This window comes from Impatiens glandulifera, chromosome 1 (assembly GCF_907164915.1).
Source record: "Impatiens glandulifera chromosome 1, dImpGla2.1, whole genome shotgun sequence".
In the NCBI taxonomy this organism is placed as follows: Eukaryota; Viridiplantae; Streptophyta; class Magnoliopsida; order Ericales; family Balsaminaceae; genus Impatiens; species Impatiens glandulifera.
The window spans coordinates 101,251,920-101,274,180 of NC_061862.1; the positions used below are offsets into that span (position 1 = coordinate 101,251,920).

Genomic DNA, 22,261 nt, shown 5'->3' on the forward strand with positions numbered 1-22,261 from the left:
AGAAAAAAAATTGGAAACAATTAATATATTTGATTTATTGTGTCCAAAAATAACTTATTTGAGAGGCATAATATTTTTTTATAACAGTCACTTTTTTTTATTATAGTATAATCTAAAACAATGATTTTTTTAAAAAGAAATGTATGGATATTTCTTGTTTCTTATTTGAAATTTTGGTTATATTCTAGGGCTTCTAAAGATCCGATCCTTATATTTGGAGCTTTAGTTGACCTTATCATTTTGCATCCGTTGATGAATAATCTTTAGCTGCTATTGAATAATACATGTATGTCCAGTGGCGGACCCAGAAATATTTTCTCGGGGGGGCCAAATACATAGTAACGTATCATTTTTTTTTGCTATCAAATAAATGCATTTTTAATTAAATTTTTACTCGATAATTATATAAAAATACTAACAAGCACAATTACTAAATTATTCTTGTCCATGAGTTGGTACAAAAGAATACAAAATATCTTCATTACGTTGATTATACCAATCAATCAATTCAAGAAAATTAACTTTATTTGATGAACTACTTGACTCATATGTTCTCGAAAAGGTAATCCTTGCCTCAATAGAAAGCGTGTTACATCAAACATTGTCGTTAAATGGGTGCGATAATTTATTTCTATATCACGATCATGTGTACGTAAAACGTTTCTCACGTTATGTCTTTGATCTTAAAATGATTCAAATTGAACTCTAGTTTCATTATGACAACTATTTGAAGTTCTCATATGATGATTGAATATTTCTAATGCCCTTTTCCAATTTTTGTACCCATCTCTTATAAATGTATCATCTACGTCTATTTAAAATCTTGAAAAGATAACACCAAAACAAAATGATGCATCTTTTGATATGCTATATTCTAACCATGTATATTTGATCAGTAACATTAGACTCATTAGTAAGCTCATTAATTGATTGAGAAGACTCATTCTGGTCATGTGATGTAGAAGTACAAATTCGTTTATAGAATATCTCCGTTATTCTATATCCTACATAAAATAAATAATTAAAAATAAATATGTGTCAACCCTAGGCCCCTAAATAAAATCTAACAAATACATTTATTTGTTGAAATAATTTAAAACTATTTTAAAATTAAGAAATATAAATTAATATTTTACCCTTATATTTATAAATAATTTGTATTATTAATTTTAATAAAATTAATAAAATATATATATATATAAATTATAATATAAATGTAGTTTTAAAATAAATAATAATATTATATGATTTTCATTATTTTATATATAATTCTTTATATTTTAACTTATATAAATAGATTTTATTTATATATTAACTAAAATTTATGTATTATTATAAATATAGTATCTTAGAAAATATTTTTTTTTGTATAAAAAAAATATTTTTTTTGTATAAAATAAAATATTAATAATAATTACTTTAATAAAATTATATTTGAAATTAGAATAATATAATTATGAATTAGTTTTTTTTTTATAAAAGAAAGTGTTAATTTATTATAAATATTAGAAAATAGTGTTGGTATAAAATAAAAAATTTATAAAAGAAGTGTGAGGTTATTATAAAAAAAAATGTGAGAGTTAGGGGATTTGATCACATTACCTCTAATATAGATTTTAGCTCAAAAATCAACCGGACAAAATTCTATTTAGTAAACATATATATAAAATATCTTAAAAGTTTTACCCTGGTTGGGGGAGGCCCGGGCCCCCAAGGCCCCCCTTGTAGGTCCGTCACTGTGTATGTCCATCACTATTTTTTATTCATTTGTACCAATTATTAAAAGTTTCTCAAGTGAGTCTATCTAAGGTAATTTTAATTAAATTTTTGTCAAAAAAATATGAGAGAAAATCGGCTTTGGATGTACAACAAAAATTTACCAGATCGTCGAGGATTAACTAACGAATTTATTAAAGGGGTAGAAGTTTATTCAGTTTTCTATCCACAATGTTAACGGTATGAATGGAAGAAATATTTTGTGCCCATGTAGAAAATGAGGAAATCGTGCATTTCAAGATTCAGAAACTTATAGAAGTCATCTTTATCGTAGTGGTTTTATTGAGAATTATCATATGTGGGTATGTCACGGGGAAGCACCAACTCAGTTTGTACAATTTTCGGATGAAATTAATGTTGAACCAAATTCTAGTGTTTACGACATTAATTCGTACCATAGAATGGTTTTTCAATGTTGCAGCTAGTTATGACCCGCCAATACAAAATGAAGGTGCAAGTTCTTCATCTAATGTTCCGATAGATAAACCTATTAAAGATGAAAATTTTTGGGAAATGTTAAATATTTTAGATCAACCTATTTGGTCAGGTCACCTAAGCGAAACAAAATTGTCAGCAACTACGGGACTTATAAGTCTTAAATCTGATTATAACTTATCTGAAAGTGCAATAGATGACATTATAGTATTGTTGCATGATCTAATATCACGTGACAACAACTTGCATAAAAATTATTATAATGCGAAAAAACTGCTCAAAGATCTAGGTTTACCGGTTGTAAAGATTGATGTATGTCTTAAAGGTTGTAAGTTTTGTTTGCAACCAAGATACAAATAAAATGAAGTCAACTCTACAAAGAAAAAACCTTTGAAATAATTAATATATTTGCCTTTAACGCCAAGGTTACAAATGTTATACGCTTCAAATGTAACAGTAGAACACATTACTTGGTTTTCTCAACATGATATTGAAAATGGCGTGATGTGTCATCCTTCTGAGGCGTGGAAATTATTTGACCGTAAATTTCCAAAATTTTCAGCCGAGAAATGCAATATTCGTTTAGGACTATGCGCTAATGGATTTTCACCTTTTGATATGTCTACATATTCTTCCTGACCGGTAATGGTGACTCCATACAATCTTCCACCAAGTATGTGTATGAAGACACAATACATGTTTCTTTCGTTGATTGTGCCCGGACCATCAAATCCAAAAAAGAATATTGACATATATATGCAACCATTAATAGAAGAGTTAAATCAATTATGGGTGGAAGGTGTTCCAACATTCGACATATCAAGTGGACAAACATTCAATATGAGAGCGGCTCTTTTATGGACGATAAATGATTTTTCAGCATATGGAATGTTATCTGGTTGGAGTACTGCCGGAATTCATGGATGTCTTATTATATAAAACGTATAAACAATGAATTTTCAAGAAATGTCATTTAAACATGTTTAAACACAATCATATTAATCATTCCAATTCATTCAAGGTATTAATTACAAAATGAAGCATAAAGATTATATATATATATATATATATATATATATATATATATATATATATATATATATATATATATATATATTTAAATCATGGGTCTAATAATAATGAAACATTTTCTAATCACATTAAACAATGTTTAATGACATATTAATAGGTATGCATCAAATATTAATTTATAATAAGTATGTACAAAAATATAATATATATATATATATTTAATTTTAGGATTTTTGGAGCCCTAAAAAAAATTTAAAAATAAATAACAATTAAATATAAAAATAAATCATGACCAAACTGGACCTCATATTTATTTAATTAATAATAAATATTATATAGTAAAGTAAAATAAATAGAAATGGACTTTTTAGCCATTTATGTAAAATGGGGAAAACACACCGGCGGGCCTAGTTAAAGTAGGCTAGATTAAGGAATGACTATATCTCATATTGCATTAGGAATTTGGGATCAGATCTTCTGCTACCGAATTGGGTATTCCCCTGTTGCGGACCAATCAAAACTCAGCATTATTATTATATTAATAAATTAAAATTTGGTTGAAAAGGAAGAAAGAGAACCCGGAACCCGTATTTTATTTCGGGTTCAGCAGAAACAGAAATGAGTCACTCTGTTTTACATGACCTTTGAAGAGACAGTCTACACTGTTTTACATAAGGTTATCCATGTAAAACTGATTGATATATATTCACTCAGGTGAATATAAAATACATTCATGTAAAATCAGTTTATATGATAGAAGTGAAGCAAACTTGACTTGATATTAAATTTGTAAGATATTTAAATAAATTTACTTTAATTATTTTATATGATTATATATTAAATATATATATATATATATATAAACATGTTTAAATTTTTTTTTAATATATTTAAATAAATTTGTAAAACAAAATATTTAAATTATTTTATATTTTATATAATTATATATTAAATATATGTAAATATTCATGTAAAACCACTAACACATTTATGTAAAAACATTTATACGTTAATGTAAAAGTATTTATGCATTCATTTAAGTCTGCAAAAAATATAAAAAGAAAACAAGCGCTACCAGGTGAAGCTAGCTTCACCTGAGTATTTACAGCGCTCAAATGAGTGAAACAAGCACTACTAGGTGAAGCTTGCTTCACTCAATATTTACAGCGCCGATAGAAGTGAAGCAAACTTCACTTGATATTTACATTTGTAAGATATTTAAATTAGTTTATTTTAATTATTTTATATGATTATATATTATATATATATATATATATATAACAATATATTCAAAAAAATTTGTAATATATTTAAATAAATTTGTAAAACAAAATATTTTTAAATTTATTTGTAAGATATTTAAAAAAAAAATATTTTAATTATTTTATATTTTATATAATTATATAATTATATATTAAATATATATAAATGTTCATGTAAAATCATGAACACATTTATGTAAAAATATTTATATGTTCATGTAAAAGCATTTATGTCTTCATGTAAGTCTGCAATAGAATAAAAAAAAAAAGCTCTACCAGGTGAAGCCTGGGTATTTGCAACGCTCAAATGAGTGAAACAAGCACCAGCAGGTGAAGCTTGCTTCACTCAATATTTACAACACTAATAGAAGTGAACTAAACTTCACTTGATATTTACATTTGTAAGATATTTAAATTAATTTATTTTAATTATTTTATATGATTATATAATAAATATATATATATATATATATATAACATGTTCAAAAAATTTTGTAATATATTTAAATAAATTTGTAAAACAAAATATTTTTAAATTTATTTGTAAGATATTTAAAAAAATTATTTAAATTATGTTATATTTTATATAATTATATATTAAATATATATAAATGTTCATGTAAAATCATTAATACATTTATGTAAAAACATTTATATGTTCATGTAAAAGCATTTATACCTTCATGTAAGTCTGCAAAAATAAAAAACAAAAAAAAACAAGCACTACCAGGTGAAGCTTGCTTCACCTTGGGATTTACAGTGCTAAAATGAGTGAAACAAGCACTACCAGGTGAAGATTGTTTCACTCAATATTTACAGCACTAATAGAAGTGAAGTAAACTTCACTTGATATTTACATTTGTAAGATATTTAATTTAATTTATTTTAATTATTTTATATGATTATATAATAAATATATATATATATAACATTTTCAAAAAAATTTGTAATATATTTAAATAAATTTGTAAAACAAAATATTTTTAAATTTATTTGTAAGATATTTTTTAAAAAAATATTTAAATTATTTTATATTTTATATAATTATATATTAAATATATGTAAATGTTCATGTAAAACCACTAACACATTTATGTAAAAACATTTATACGTTCACGTAAAAGCATTTATGCCTTCATGTAAATCTGCAAAAGAATAAAAAAAACAAGCGCTGCCAGGTGAAGCTATCTTCACCTGGGTATTTAAAGCGCTCAAATTAGTGAAACAAGCACTACCAGGTGAAGATTGCTTCACTCAATATTTACAGCGTTGATAGAAGTGAAGCAAACTTCACTTCTTGATATTAAATTTGTAAGATATTTAAATGAATTTATTTTAATTATTTTATATGATTATATATTAAATATATATATATATATATATATATATATATAAATATGTTCAAATTTTTTAGTAATATATTTAAATAAATTTGTAAAACAAAATATTTTAAAATTTATTTGTAAGATATTTTTTAAAAAAAATATTTATATTATTTTATATTTTATATAATTATATATTAAATATATGTAAATGTTCATGTAAAACCACTAACACATTTATGTAAAAACATTTATACGTTAATGTAAAAGCATTTATGCCTTCATTTAAGTCTGCAAAAAATAAAAATAAAAACAAGCGCTACCAGGTGAAGCTAGCTTCACCTGGATATTTACAGCGCTCAAATGAGTGAAACAAACACGATCAGGTGAAGCTTGCTTCACTCAATATTTACAGCGTTGATAGAAGTGAAGCAATTCAAAATTTTTTTGTAATATATTTAAATAAATTTGTAAAACAAAATATTTTAAAATTTATTTTTAAGATATTTAAAAAAAATATATTTAAATTATTTTATATTGTATATAATTATATATTAAATATATATAAATGTTTATGTAAAACCATTAACACATTTACGTAAAAGCATTTATATGTTCATATAAAGTATTTATGTCTTCATGTAAGTCTTCAAAAGAATAAAAAAATAAAAACAAGTTACCAGGTGAAGCTTGCTTCACCTGATAGCGCTTGTTTTCTTTATTTTTTTTGCAGATTTACATGAAGGCATAAATGCTTTTACATTAACGTATAAATGTTTTTACATAAATATGTTAGTGGTTTTACATGAACATTTATATATATTTAATATATAATTATATACAATATAAAATAATTTAAATATATATATTTTCTAAATATCTTAAAAATAAATTTTAAAATATTTTGTTTTACAAATTTATTTAAATATATTAAAAAAAATTGAATATTTTGTTTTACAAATTAATTTAAATATATTTACAAAATAATTTAAATATCTTACAAATGTAAATATCTAGTGAAGTTTGCTTCACTTTTATCAGCGCGGTAAATATTGAGTGATGCAAGCTTCACCTGTTAGTGTTTGTTTCACACATTTGAGCGCTGTAAATACCCAGGTGAAGCTAGTTTCACCTTATAACGCTTGTTTTTTTATTCTTTTGCAGATTTACATGAATGCATAAATGTTTTTACATGAACGTATAAATATTTTTACATAAATGTGTTAGTGGTTTTACATGAACATTTACATATATTTAATATATAATTATATAAAATATAAAATAATTGAAATATATTATTTTTTAAATATCTTACAAATAATTTTTAAAATATTTTGTTTTACAAATTTTTTAAATATATTACAAAAAAAAAATTGAACATGTTGTTTTTTATATATATATATATTTAATATATAATCATATAAAATAATTAAAGTAAATTCATTTAAATATCTTACAAATTTAATATCAAGTGAAGTTTCTTTCACTTCTATCAGTGCTGTAAATATTGAGTGAAGCAATCTTCACCTAGTAGTGCTTGTTTCACTCATTTGAGCACTGTAAATCCATAGGTGAAGCAAGCTTCACCTGGTAGTGCTTGTTTATCCATATAAATATTTTTTCGGCGCCATCAAACAAGTAAACTATTTTCAAAGATCTTTACGGCTTAACCACACAAATACACAATCTCAAAACAAAGCATAAAAATAAATAACACTGGTGAAAAAAGGGTCAAAACCGAGAGTTAAAACTCTCGGTTTTGACCCTATAACTTTCGGTGAAGACACCTTACCGAAGGTTTTAGTAACCCTCGCCATCCCTCGCTATTGACACTCTCGGGACTTCCATAAAGAGAAAAACCGAGAGTTATATGAAAACTTTCGTATTTTTCTCTTTTTGAAAAAACCGAGGGTTTTACAAGAACTTTCGGTTTTTCTCTTTTTGGAAAAACCGAGGGTTTTATACAGACCTTTCGGTTTTTCTCTGTGTGGAAAAACCGAGGGTTTTGCAAAGAACTTTCGGTTTTACCCGAAGAGGAAAACCGAGAGTTATATACAAAACTTTCGGTTTTCCTCTTCGGTTAAAACCGAAAGTTTTGTAAATAACTCTCGGTTTTCCTCTTCTTGTAAAACCGAGAGTTCTTTGCAAAACCCTCGGTTTTCTCCTTTTCAAGAAAACCGAAAGTTATATGAAAACTCTCGGTTTTACCCGAATAGGAAAACCGAAAGTTTTGTGAATAACTCTCGGTTTTCCTCTTAAGGATAAAAACCGAGGGTTTGTCATATAACTCTCGGTTTTCTCATTGGCTTAAAACCGAGAGGTTTCTAATATCTCTCGTTTTTTTCAAAAAGAGAAAAACCGAGAGATTTCAATATTACTTTCGGTTTTTTCCCCTAAATTTTTAAAAATGTGCGGATTATTTTGCTCGCAACCAAAACATAACCAAAACCTGTTCAGCCAAACCAATATATTAATGATAAAAGAAATGCAGCATACATTAAACGATCACATTAATTGATCGTGAACATTACAAAATTCGAAACCAAACAAATATTCCGAACAATCTGTTATAAGTTCAACTACTATAATGAAAACATGTTCATAATCGAAACAACCTTAGCTTGTGGGGGGAGGAGGTGGTTGTTGCCTCATATATAATTCGATTCTCTCCATTCTCGCGTTCATCTCTGACTTCTCCCTCTCCATTTTTTCGGTAATCTCTGACTTCTCCCTCTCCATTTTTTGGGTAATCTCTAACTTCTCCCTCTCCATTCTTTCCACAATTTCTTGCTTTTCCAATTGCATTTCATCCATTTTCCGCCTTCTTTCTTCATCTCTCTTCTCCAGTTCCTCCAGCTTGAGCTTCATTATTTGATTATCTTCTAACAATCGCTCATTGTTTCGCTGTGAACTGTTTCCACTACGACGATCCTCACGAAAGTGTGTGGGTCGGACGCCTGATCCCATTCCGAAGACGACCCCGTGTTTTTGTTGTCCGAACACCCTCTCCGTCAATTCAAAATCAGATATTCCCGGTTCGTTACTAACAACCTCCTCCATCTCAGCCTGCACAATTAAAATAAAATCTCATTTCTATAATAAAAAAACTAGGCATATTCAATTCACTTACAATTTTCTCTTGCACGTGTTCGTCCGGGACGGGTGTTGGGTTTTCTTGTGTCGGTTTTGGTGTACGGGTCCTCTTGAATACTTCAATTACAGACGGTTGCCGTCCCATTTCAATCGCCTGTTGAAATAAATGATTTATATAATTAATAACAATCTTTATATTAACTTATTACAAATAATGTACTTACCAACTCGTCTTCAATTTGTGCAAACGGTCTACTTCCCATTCGATGTGGGAATTTCAGATTCTTCCGATTCTTCATATTTGTAGTACTGTGTCTCTGTATTTGAAATAACAAATGAAGTTAGATTAATTAATATCAACTCTTATTTGAATTATGAAACCGTACCTTAAACGTTTCTGTGAAGAAATGGTTGCGACACACAAACTCCCAATCATCTCGATCGTAGTCCGGTGGAGGATTAGCCAGTACCGCCGCCTCGTCTCCTTTGTGGACGCGGATATAATTCTTGTTCAAATCCGACCGCCATCTATCCCATATCTGATTGGCGTGTCCCAACCCCCTCGTTCGAAAAGAGTCAATGTCACCATTAGTCGCTTCGAACGGATCCTGAAAAAAATAACATCCAAATGTGAAAAATAATTATTTCATGACGTAATGTATAATCAAGTAATAATTATTAACCTTGATAGCAGTCCACAGTGAATCCAATTGGTCTGCACTTAAAGCCTTCCACTTGAGAAGACGGTGTGAGACGGCTGCGGGGCTCCGGATAATCGACCCCACATGTCTAGACCACAGTGTCCTTCCCACGTCTGTACCGCCTGGCCTCCCATCCTTCTCTCTAAACGTTAGAGGGATCCTCGTCCCCGCTAGCCTCTTAGACAGCGCAATATTCTTGTTCTTCCCCCGTCTCTTGCGGGCAGAAGATTCTTCGAAATTATCAAAATCTTAATTAAATATGTCAATCAATTGAAACACTAACTAATTTGTAAACGAAATACCTGTCGATGATGGGTCTGGAGTGGTCCCGTGCTCCTCCTCGTCATCCTGCTCCTCGATAGGCTCCTCAAGACCCTCGTCTTCAGCCTCATCGGTAGGCAGGTTATCAGCAGCGAATGTGCTCTCTATATACTCTGCGATGTCATCAATATCGTCTTCAGACTCGTATGTTCGGGGAGGCGCAGTAGCTATCGGGACCACAGGAATCGGTGGTTGGTCTCTCGAAGACGATCCTCGTTGCTTTAACGTCTCGGATTGGGCAAGTAGGTTTTGGTAACTCTTATCCAATTTCTTGGGTGTCTTCCTCATACTCTTCCAAACTGTTTTAGGACCTTCAGACATTCTTAATTCACACCATTAATAAAAATGAGTGAATACTTGAAATAAAGTAGTAATAAAAATGAATATAAAGTTAAAAACATAATTAAATCTACCTAATTAATTAATATGAACTATATGTTTGTAAACCGCGGTTTTATTTTTGTCACAATCTTCCAACCGGGTCGGGCTGACATATCAGGGGCGTAGAATACTTGTTTTGCTTGACTCGCCAATATATACGGGTCTTGACTTTGCGTTTTCAATATTCGGTTTACATTTACACTTACGAAGCCATATTTATCCACTTTCACTCCTAGTTCCCCCGAGTGTGTATCAAACCACTTACACTTTGAATAAAACAACTCGTTTGTGAGAATAGTATTGTAATTCCGATTATATCCGTCAAAACTCCGTAGTATGACATAGTTTCAGAACCGTTGTATCCCTCAACAACCACCCCACTATTTTGAGTTGTCAAACCTTCGTCGTGTTTTTCTGTACAGAATTTGAATCCAGTTTACTTTACACCAAACATACATAGACGAGTACATACTTGGACCTTCTCCTAAGATCTTGAGGTCTCTTGATATGTCGTTCATTTCTGTTAAATGGGCGACCTATATATGTATCCGAAATGTAAGTTGTTAATATGAATAAGAAGAGTTAGGATATATGGTTTGTAATTTACTCACTCGATGCTTTGAAATATGCGGCAAACGTTTCTCCACTGGACTCGTTGTTATAATCTCTGCAAATAGATCGAATGCTAATTAGTAACACTCTTTAATGCTAATTAGTAACAGCAACTTTGAAACTTACATGTAAAAGGGTTCTGCTTCGGGACAATTTTTCAAAATGTAAGAATGAGCTGTCACTCGATCTATATAATCCAAGTTGTATACTTTTCCGTTGGATAGGTCTTCCAATGATGCAAATATTGAAATCCCCGAGATTTCAGGTTGTGCATTTTCTTGATCTTGTTCCTCCATATACCTGGCACATAAGCTAATACTTTCGTTAACAAGATAGCTCTCGCTTATAGAGGCTTCGGGGTGGTTATTATTCCGCAAATATCTTTTCATTGTACCCATGTAATGTTCAAAGGGATACATCCATCGATACTGAACAGGTCCTCCAAGCAAAGCCTCAAATGACAAGTGAACCGGGAGATGCATCATGATGTCGAAGATTGACGGCGGAAAAATCATTTCAAATTTGCAAAGTGTCAATGTAATATCCATGTACAATTGTTCCAGGTCCTCTTGAATCAACTCTTTGAAGCACAACAACCGAAAGAAACGAGACAGATTTACTAACGCATCATACACATACTCTGGAAGCAATTCCACGAGTTGCTAAAGGAATTAGATATTCCAACAAGATGTGACAATCAGTGACTCTTTAATCCCGAAAGTTTTTTCTCTTCCAAATTTACACAACCCCCGATATTTGAGCAAAACCCATCAGGCAACTTGAGATCTTTCAAGAAGTTACAAAGACGTATTTTATTTCGGATGTCAAAGTGAAAGGCGCTTCTGGATAATGAACAACTCCTTCATCATTTATAGGATGTAACCATGATTTTATGCCCAAGAGTTCTAAGTCTTTACGAGCTTTAGGACCATCCTTAGTCTTCTCTTTCACATTCATTATTGTTCCCAGCACGCTATCACAGATATTTTTCTCAATATGCATCACATCCAAATTATGTCTCAATAATAGCGATTTCCAATAAGGTAGACGGAAGAAAATGCTAAGTTTGTTCCAATTGTCGCCCCGCGTTTCATGATATATCTTGGTTCTCTTGCTCATATCCGCACTAAGAATAATGTCTTCTAGGTCTCGTGCTTGCTCATAACTTTCTTGGCCCGTTAACAATCTAGGGGGATCCCTATAATCAGTTCGACCATCAAACGACTCTATATCCCTTCTGTATTTGTGCTTCGGTGGAAGGAAACGTCTGTGACCCAAGTAACATTGTTTGGAACCATGGACCAATCGAAGGGATACCGTGTCGTTGTTACAACAAGGACAAGCAAATTTACCTTTCGTACTCCAGCCTGATAAATTCGCGTATGCGGGAAAGTCGTTAATGGTCCACAACAACGCCGCTCGCATGTTAAAGTATTGCGAGGTGTGTGCATCAAACGTTTTCACACCTGTTTGCCACAGTTCATGCAACTCATCGATCAATGGCTGGAGAAATATGTCAATTGCATCTCCCGGACTCTTTGGACCCGGAATTAACATAGATAAAATGAAATTGCTAGAATCCATGCAAGTCGTGGGTGACACATTATAAGGGACGAGAATTACCGGCCAAACACTGTATGATTTTTTCCCATTTGCAAATGGTTGAAATCCATCGCTTGATAAACCAAGTCTTACGTTTCGGGATTCTGAAGCAAAATCTGTATAATTTTCATCAAACGTCTTCCAAGTTAAGGAATCAGCGGGGTGTCTCAACGTATCACTGTCAACTCTTCCTTCTTTATGCCATCTCATCATTGGAGCCGTTTTTGAGGACATGTATAGTCTTTGCAGTCTTGGTATTAAAGGGAAATATCTCAACACCTTTTTTGGAATGAATTTCCCGTTTTGCTTCTCCCGAACTGTCCCACTTGTTTGGTCGACTTTCCATCTTGAAAGACCGCAAACTCTACACGAATCTTCATTTATGTCGTCCTTCCAAAATAGCATACAGTTGTTCTTACATGCGTCTATCTTGTTATATTTAAGCCCGATATCAGTAATGAATTTTTTACTTTCGTAGTACGAGTTTGGCAATTGAGCGTCAATCGGTAATATGTAGTCTTTAAGCAGACGCAGCAACATATCGAACGAAGAATTCGTCCATTGACATACATTTTTTATGTGAAGTAGTTTCAGTAGTGCCGATGATTTCGTTATTCGAGCACCTTCATACAATGGCCGTTTGCAATCATCAAGCAATTTATAAAATCTATGCGCATCTTCGACTGGTTCATCGTTATCCGGGCCGTCAGTAACGTTGGGGAACATATCGTTTATAAATTCGTGCATATAACGTTCTTCGTTGACCTCTTCATTAACTGTATTATTCATCTCCGGTCTCGCATCGTTGAATTCCGGCACGGCATCCTCCGACTGATCATCGTCATCATCATCATCATCGAAGTCATCGGCATCTTCATCGACATCGTCATTCACCACTTGAGTAGTACGTCTTTTTTCTCCATGAAAATACCAATACTGATAATGCACATTTATTCCATAAACAATGAGGTGAGTCTTCACTTCGTCTATTTCCATGAACGGCGTGTTCAAGTATTTCACGCAGGGACATTTCACGATTTGTCGGGATGTACTCCTAACAGCATACTCGAGGAATTTGTCAACGCCTTCCTCGTAATCTGGATGATCTCGACGTAAGGTCATCCAGCTTTTATCGGGTACTTCCATATTTCTAATAAAATGGAACACAACCCGCATTATTATTTACTTATATTTCACTAAATTAATTAGGCTTACATAATTGTAACATAATCGCTACATAATCTATCATTATTCCAAAAGAATTCAACATTAATCTAACATTTTCTAACTAAAATTTCACCTAAACAAACAATAATAATCAAATCATTCAAATAATGACTCTAACCTAAATCAACAGTAATCAATTGATTCACAAACCTAACATAAATCTAAACTAAATCTAACATTTTCTAACTAAAATTCCACCTAAACAAACAAAAATAATCAATTCATTCAATAAATGACTGAATCCTAAATCAACAATAATCAATTCATTCACAAACCTAAATCTAACAAAATATAACATAAATCAAACATAACATAAATCAAAATTAAATCTAACCTAAATCTAACATGAAAATCCAACATAATTCAGACAAAATCTAACCTAAATCTAACATACATAAACCTAAATTTAACATAAATCAAAAATGAAACTAACCTTGAAAGAAAAGAGCGACGAGAAGAGCGGCGGATGTAGATCGACGGGCGGGCAGCACGCGGATGAAGGTCCTAATCCAAACCTAATGACAAGAACTTGAACTAATCAAAATTAACCTAAAATCCAAATAAAACCTAAATCAAACTCAAATTAAACCAATATCAAATCAAACCTAAATAAATTTCATTCATACCAAACTCAAATCAAACCTAAATCAAACTCACACCAATCCAATCTCAAATCAAACCTAAAATCAATTTCATTCATACCAAACTCAAATAAAACCTATATCAAACTCAAACCAATCCAATCTCAAATCAAACCTAAAATCATTTCATTCATACCAAACTCAAATAAACCTAAATCAACTCAAACCAATCCCATCTCAAATCAAACCTAAAATCAATTCATTCATACAAAACTCAAATAAAACCTAATCAAACTCAAACCAATCCAATCTCAATCAAACCTAAAATCATTTCATTCATACCAAACTCAATCAACATAAATCGAACTCAATCCAATTCCATCTCAAATCAACCTAAATCAATTTCATTCTACCAAACTCAATCAAACCTAAATCAAACTCAAACAAATCCAATCTCAAATCAAACCTAAATAAATCTCAAATCAAACCTAAATAAAAACTGCAATCAATCTAAATCAAACTGAAATCAAACTAAACTGAAATCAAACCTAAAATCAAATTCATCAAACCAAAATCTAACCTAAATCAAACCTAAAACTAACCTAAATCAAACTCCAATCAAAACAAACCCTAAATTGAACCAACAAATAATCCTTATTCAAACATATAACTCAAACTGACCTTTGATGCAGGTGGTGGGCGGTGGGGCGGCGGCTTGGCGATTCTCCAATCGGCGGCGGCGGCAGGAATCCAATCGGGCCGGCGGCAGTGAGATTCTTCAAGCGGCGCGGCGGCTCAGCAGTTCTGTAGTCGTCGTCGAGGTCTTCAAGCGGCGGGCTGTTGGCGGCGTCGTCTTCAATCCGGCGTCGTCTTCAATCGGCGTCGGGGAGAGTGAAGCGGGGCGGCGCAAAGGAGGAATCGGGCGGCGCGGAAGATGAATCGGGGGAGAAGAAAGATAGAAAGAAAGAAAGAAAAGGAAAGAAAGTCGCGGGTTTTGTTTTTTTAATTGGTCATTACCGAAAGTTTTATGATTAACTTTCGGTTTTGATTAATTAATTATTTCCGAAAGTTAATCACAAAACTCTCGGTTTTGATGTTTCATTATCGAAAGTTTTATGATTATCTTTCGGTTTTGATCAATTGATTAATTCCGAGAGTTAATCATAAAACTCTCCTTTATGATCAATATTTCCGAAAGTAGTGTAATTAACTTTCGGTTTTACAACTTGGCAAATTGTTAAATTTATTGGTTTCTCACTTTCTAATAACCTTGAACAACATTAATTTAACACATTTGATATCCTTAAAACATGTCCCAATTCATATGATCAAACATTACACAAATACATAGGATAATCCTACATAAACATTCATATACACTTCTCTATATGATCAAACACATTCATAAAACATTTTAACATTAAAGACAATTTAAATTTTTAAAATAAAAACACACACTTGATTATATTACTTAGGAGTCTAGATTGGAAGGTAGAAAACCAAAGAATTTAATAATTTGTCAAGTGCTAATTCCGAAAGTTATATAATTAACTTTCGGAAATATCCATCAAAACCGAAGGGTTTATATAAAACCCTCGTTCTTGAGAAATGTAAAATCCGAAAGTTTTTAGAAAACTTTCGGTTTTGATGGCTATTTCCGAAAGTTAATTATATAACCTTCGGAATTAGCACTTGACAAATTGTTAAATTCTTTGGTTTTTCACCTTCTAATGACCTACAACCATATTAATTTACCACATTTAATGTCTTTAAAATGTTGCACAATCCATATGATCAAACATTACCTACATTCATAAGATAATCAAACATGAACATTCATATAGACTTCTCTATAATAATCAAACACATTCATAAATATTTGAACATGAAACACAATATTAATTTTTAAAATAGAACACGAAAATGATTATATTAGTTAGAAGTTAAGATTAGTGGGTTAAAAACAAAATAATTGAACAAACTAGGTAGTGTTAAAACCGAAAGTTATAAAATTAACTTTCGTTTTTGATGTGTATTTGCGAAGATTTTAAATATATCTCTCGGTTTTTGCCCATTCCCATACTTAGAAAAACCGAAGGTTTATTTGAAAACCTTCGGTTTTTACCCATTCCCATACTTAGAAAAAAATCATATTTTTTAATGAGGGGTAAAAACCGAAGGTTTATTTGAAAACCTTCGGTTTTTACCCATTCCCATACTTAGAAAAAAAATCTGATTTTTTTAATGAGGGGTAAAAACCGAAGGTTTATTTGAAAACCTTCGGTTTTTACCCATTCCCATACTTAGAAAAAAATCTGATTTTTTTAATGAGGGGTAAAAACCGAAGGTTTATTTGAAAACCTTCGGTTTTTACCCTAAAAACCGAAGGTTTATTTGAAAACCTTCGGTTTTTACCCATTCCCATACTTAGAAAAAAAATCAGATTTTTTAATGAGGGGTAAAAACCGAAGGTTTATTTGAAAACCTTCGGTTTTTACCCATTCCCATACTTAGAAAAAAAATCAGATTTTTTAATGAGGGGTAAAAACCGAAGGTTTATTTGAAAACCTTCGGTTTTTACCCATTCCCATACTTAGAAAAAAATCTGATTTTTTTAATGAGGGGTAAAAACCGAAGGTTTATTTGAAAACCTTCGGTTTTTACCCATTCCCATACTTAGAAAAAAATCTGATTTTTTTAATGAGGGGTAAAAACCGAAGGTTTATTTGAAAACCTTCGGTTTTTACCCATTCCCATACTTAGAAAAAAAATCAGATTTTTTACTGAGGGGTAAAAACCGAAGGTTTTCAAGTAAACCTTCGGTTTTTACCCATTCCCATACTTAGAAAAAAAATCAGATTTTTTAATGAGGGGCTAAAACCGAAGGTTTATTTGAAAACCTTCGGTTTTTACCCATTCCCATACTTAGAAAAAAAATCAGATTTTTTACTGAGGGGCTAAAACCGAAGGTTTATTTGAAAACCTTCGGTTTTTACCCATTCCCATACTTAGAAAAAAAATCAGATTTTTTAATGAGGGGCTAAAACCGAAGGTTTATTTGAAAACCTTCGGTTTTTACCCATTCCCATACTTAGAAAAAAAAATCAGATTTTTTAATGAGGGGTAAAAACCGAAGGTTTATTTGAAAACCTTCGGTTTTTACCCCAATTTAAAAAAAAATGGTCAAAACCGAAGGTTTTCAAATAAACCCCTCGGTTTTGGCGATGCGGTTTTTTTTTTTTACAAAATTGTGAAAATTCAACAAAACAGAATTATTTAATAAAAACATATTAAACCAAACAAAAACAAACATAATAAGAATAATTCATAAATATTCAAACATAACTGTCATAAATCCATAATAAATCTACAAATTAATTATTAGATGGGGTGGAAGGAGGGGGTGGTTGATTCAGTCGACTCCTCAACAAGACAAGTTCCTGTTCGAGATTCTCTAATCTCTGAGACATTTCGGCCCGGTCCGCTTTGATTTCACTAAGCAAACGACCTCTTTCGGCATCCCTTAGTCGGATTTCTTCCATTTCCAGCGTCATCTTTCTGACCTCTTCCTCACGTGCCGCAATTTCAGATTGTGTTATCAGATTCTGGTAACACGGATGCAGTTTCTCCGGTGTACGCCGAAGTCTCTTCCATGTCGAATCATCACCCATATCCTAAATGCATTTCAGATCATATATGTATATATATATATATTCATCAAACAAAATAACGTAAACTAACATAAATCTAGATCTATAATATATATATATATATACAAACTTAAGAAAAATCTAAATCTCACAATACACAAAACAAAAAAACCAAATCAAACAAATTACCTCTTGAGAGGAGAAGAACCCGCGGCTTGGAGGAGGCAGGCGGCGGCGGCGGAAGAGAGAGAAAGGAGAGAAGCGGAATGAAAAAGAGAAGGGTTAGGGTTTGTATTTATAGAGGTTGAGGCCGAAGGTTTTCATAAAACTTTCGGTTTTGATATTAGTCAAAACCGAGGGTTTATTAAAAAACCTTCGGAAAAAACAATTTCAAAAATTTGAATTTTTTTTAAATGAGCAAAACCGAAGGGTCTTTGAATAACCTTCGCAATTAAAAAACCAAGGGATTTCAAAACCGAAGGTTTTTCCAAAAACCTTCGCAACTAACCCACATCCAACACTTAGAATTTTTTTGGGTTTTTTGGGAAGGTAAAAACCGAAAGTTCTTTGTAGAACTTTCGGTAATAATTAATAAACCCGAAGGTTTTACACCCCACTCGGAATCTATTTTTAATTCCGAAGGATTTGTTCCTCTCGGGAGTATTTAGGAGAGGTTTAGAAAACCTTCGGGAAAAACCGTCGGTAAAGATCCTTTTTTTACCAGTGTAACAATCAAACCCTGATGTTGAATTTTCACTTTTAATGGTTAAACCTTACCTCAAGGCTCAACTCAGCGAAACAGAGCCACCGTCGAAATTGTTTTGTTGTCGGTTTTGTTGTCGGTTTCGTTGTGAGTTTCGTTGTCGGTTTCGTTGTCGATGTAGGATACAGAGACTGAGAGAGACAGACAGTAGAGTTTTCAATTTTTTGTTTTGATAGTGTTAGTTTGTTTCTTTATTTGGGCCTATAGAGCCATGGGCCAAAAAATATAATATAATATAAAAAAAATTAAAGAATAAGAAACTAAAAATCCTTACTAATACCTAGCATATATAAAAAAAAAATGGGCCCTTTTTAGTCCTAGGCCCTAGCCCGTGGCCTAGGCTGCCTACCTCTCCGGGCCGGGCCTGTGTCCATTTGCATAATCGATAATCTTCCAAATAACTATTAAAATGGTCAAATATAATTGAAGATTAACTTTAAAAAAATCATTTTGATTGTATTGCCTCAAAATCTCTACACTTTTTTACAGCCAATCACCTAATATGGTAATAACACATCCTTTTCTCTACCATTCCTTTCACCTATCACTCATCTTTAACCTGGGCTTTAGAAAAAAAATACCCATTCTAATTAAGTATATAAAACTTGAACATATTGGGCTTTAGACGAGGGCCCAATAAAACCCTAATATACACCAGCGCACAACTCTATTGTCGCTCTTCAGCCGTCTGCCCTGCCTTGGATTTATAAGCTCGTAGAAGTTTCTCATCTTCTTCCACATCTGAATCAAACAACTCAGAGAGAGAGAGAGAGAGATTAGCTATTTACAGTTTATGTATGTATGGCAATGACGAGAATGTTAGAAAACATATGATTGCGGGATCCAGTAATCTCGCAAGATGAACTTTTCTACGGTTCGTATTCCCTGAGCTAGTTACTTACAATTCTTTTCTTTTCATTTTTCTCAATCTATCGTTCTATTGAATTTGCTTATACGAAGGTCCTATGGAAGAAGCGCACAATTATGCGTTATCGCCCAAGTTTGCTTTCGAATATAGAATTAGAGAGTTTTGTTACAATGGAGATGAATTATTTGATTTTATCTCCTGACTGACAGTCTATTTTAGATCTATAACTCTCTCTTACAACAAATTGATTAAGATTTATAAACCCTAGATTGAGATTTATTATTTTCGAAGGTCCCAGCAGGGAGGAAGCTCTATTAACGAGACCTCTCTAACACTAATCTATACCTTCGTAGAGTTATTATTAGCCGAACTGAAAGACACTCCAAATTGTTTTCACTATTGGCGTGTTTAGAAATCTCGGCTACATTTTATCAAATTTTCTATGATCAATACTTTCACTTTTTGAAAATTGATAATTCATCATTATTTTCACTTTTCAAATATGTGATCTAATGTGTCATAGATTATGAAAAGTTCAGTTTCATAAGATTTTCTATGAATAATGAAAAAAATTGCCTATCTGTGTGTACAAATCTAGATAATATTAGGTTTAACGTTATTTCTTTTATGTTTTGTGTTTCAAGGGTGAATATTGATCAATGATTTGTTTAACAATAAATATATGATTATGGTTTCAAAAGAATTACAAAGTTTGTAAAAATGAGAAATTTCAGTGTTTATTTGGGATGTTCATGGTGTTTCTTGTAGGCTTATTTTTGGGATTTATTATTTTGGTTTGAATTATATTTTTTAATGTTGAAGAGACTTTTAAATGGAATGACTAAAATCTAAAATAATAGGAAATTATAAAATCATTTTCATCATTAAGTATATAAAATTATTAATTTAATATAAAATATATATATTAAATAATTAATTAACAACTAATGTGCCTGATTAGGCCATCTCCAACCCAAATACCTATTCTCAAACCTAAAATGCAGTAAACATCCCATTAAACAGTAATTCATTTCCAACCCAAAAATTGAAACTCAAAAGAATATTCTCAGAATATTCCTTTTTATAATAATTTTTAATTTTTTCAATATTATCTATATATTTATCTAAAATTACAAATTGAACCCATAACTTTACCACAACTCATTAATTACTTTTAAATTCTAATTATAAATCAATTATTTATACAATATTGTTTATTATTATAAATTTATAATACTTAAAAAATATAAAATATAAATAAAAACAAATTTAAATATAAATTAATCATATAATCAAATTAAAATTATCATGAATTAAACATATAAATAAAGTAAAATATAAATAAATTATATAAATAAATTAAAATATAAATAAATAAAATAGGTAAACAAATTAAAATATAAATAAGTTATGTAAATTAATTAAAAACAAACTAAAAGGACTAGAATGAAAGTTTTGAAAAGTTTTAAATATGTGAACAGTGTCCCTGCAAATTTGGGTATAGAGGAGAGAGAATTTGCAGAAAAACTCAAAATGCAGTTGAGTTTGCAGGTGAGTTGGAAGGCTAAAACCTATTATGGAGATGGGTTTGCAGGTGGGTTGGAGATGATCTTAGTACTTTAATGATTTAAATTAAGAATAATATAGTTCATGATTTTAATTAAGAATAAAATAGCTTTAAAGAATATTTTTTTAATAAATATGATAGATAAAATTATTAAGAACAAAATAACTATTAGTTAAAAAATTTCAACTATTTTATTCACTCTTTATATATTTATTTATATATATATATATATCAAACTATTTAAATAAAATTATTAGTTTTCACCTTTATTATAATACACATACAAAATAAAATGAATAATTCAAATTTTTTTTAAACAATATTAAAAATTTAATATTAATAATATAATAATTCATTCGTTCATATATATATATATATTATAAATCTTAATAAAAAAAAGTAATAATTTTTAAAATAAAAATTAATTTAAAAATATAAATATAATAAGTATTTATTAATTTTTTTTAAAAATAAATGTTATATATATATATATATTTTAATAGGTGGTCTAATGGTTGAAATATTCATGTTATATAATAGATATCATAGTTAAAATTCTGTAATTTTTTAACTATTAAAAAACCATTGATGGTTAATATGTAAAATGAGAATGTTGGTTTATCGAAATGAGAAGATAGTTAAATGCGAAATTATATTAATGGTTAAAATATGCGATGAAATTTGTGGGGGAGTAAATGACATTAATGAGATTAGAGGTCGATTGTGATGGATTGTTAAAATATGCGATGAAATTAATGGTTGGGTAAATGACATTCATATGAAATGAGATTGTTTGGAGTTTGTTGATTTTACCGAAAGAGGTCAATTGAGGTGGATAAAAATATAGAATGAGGTGGTTGGTTATTCGAAGTGATGATAAGTATGTCGAGTTATTTATTATAAAATATGTGAGGAGTGAGTTGTTTGACCGAAGTGAAAGTAAAAAGTTTTGAAATAAGAGGTCGAAATTGAAATTGGTGAATAAAAATGTATAATGAAATAATTGGTTAGTCGAAGTGAGTATGTCACATAATGAGAGGTCGATTGAGGATTTGTGGGCCAAGTTAC

The 22,261-nt window shown here is 30.6% G+C and overlaps 1 non-coding gene across 1 annotated transcript; it reads left to right on the forward strand.

Moving 5' to 3' along the window:
• Positions 1-19,909: 19,909 nt before the first annotated feature.
• Positions 19,910-20,057, forward strand: LOC124923240. Its single transcript, XR_007098240.1, has one exon. It is a non-coding gene; the product is annotated as a small nucleolar RNA snoR145 (small nucleolar RNA).
• The last annotated feature ends 2,204 nt before the right edge of the window (positions 20,058-22,261 follow it).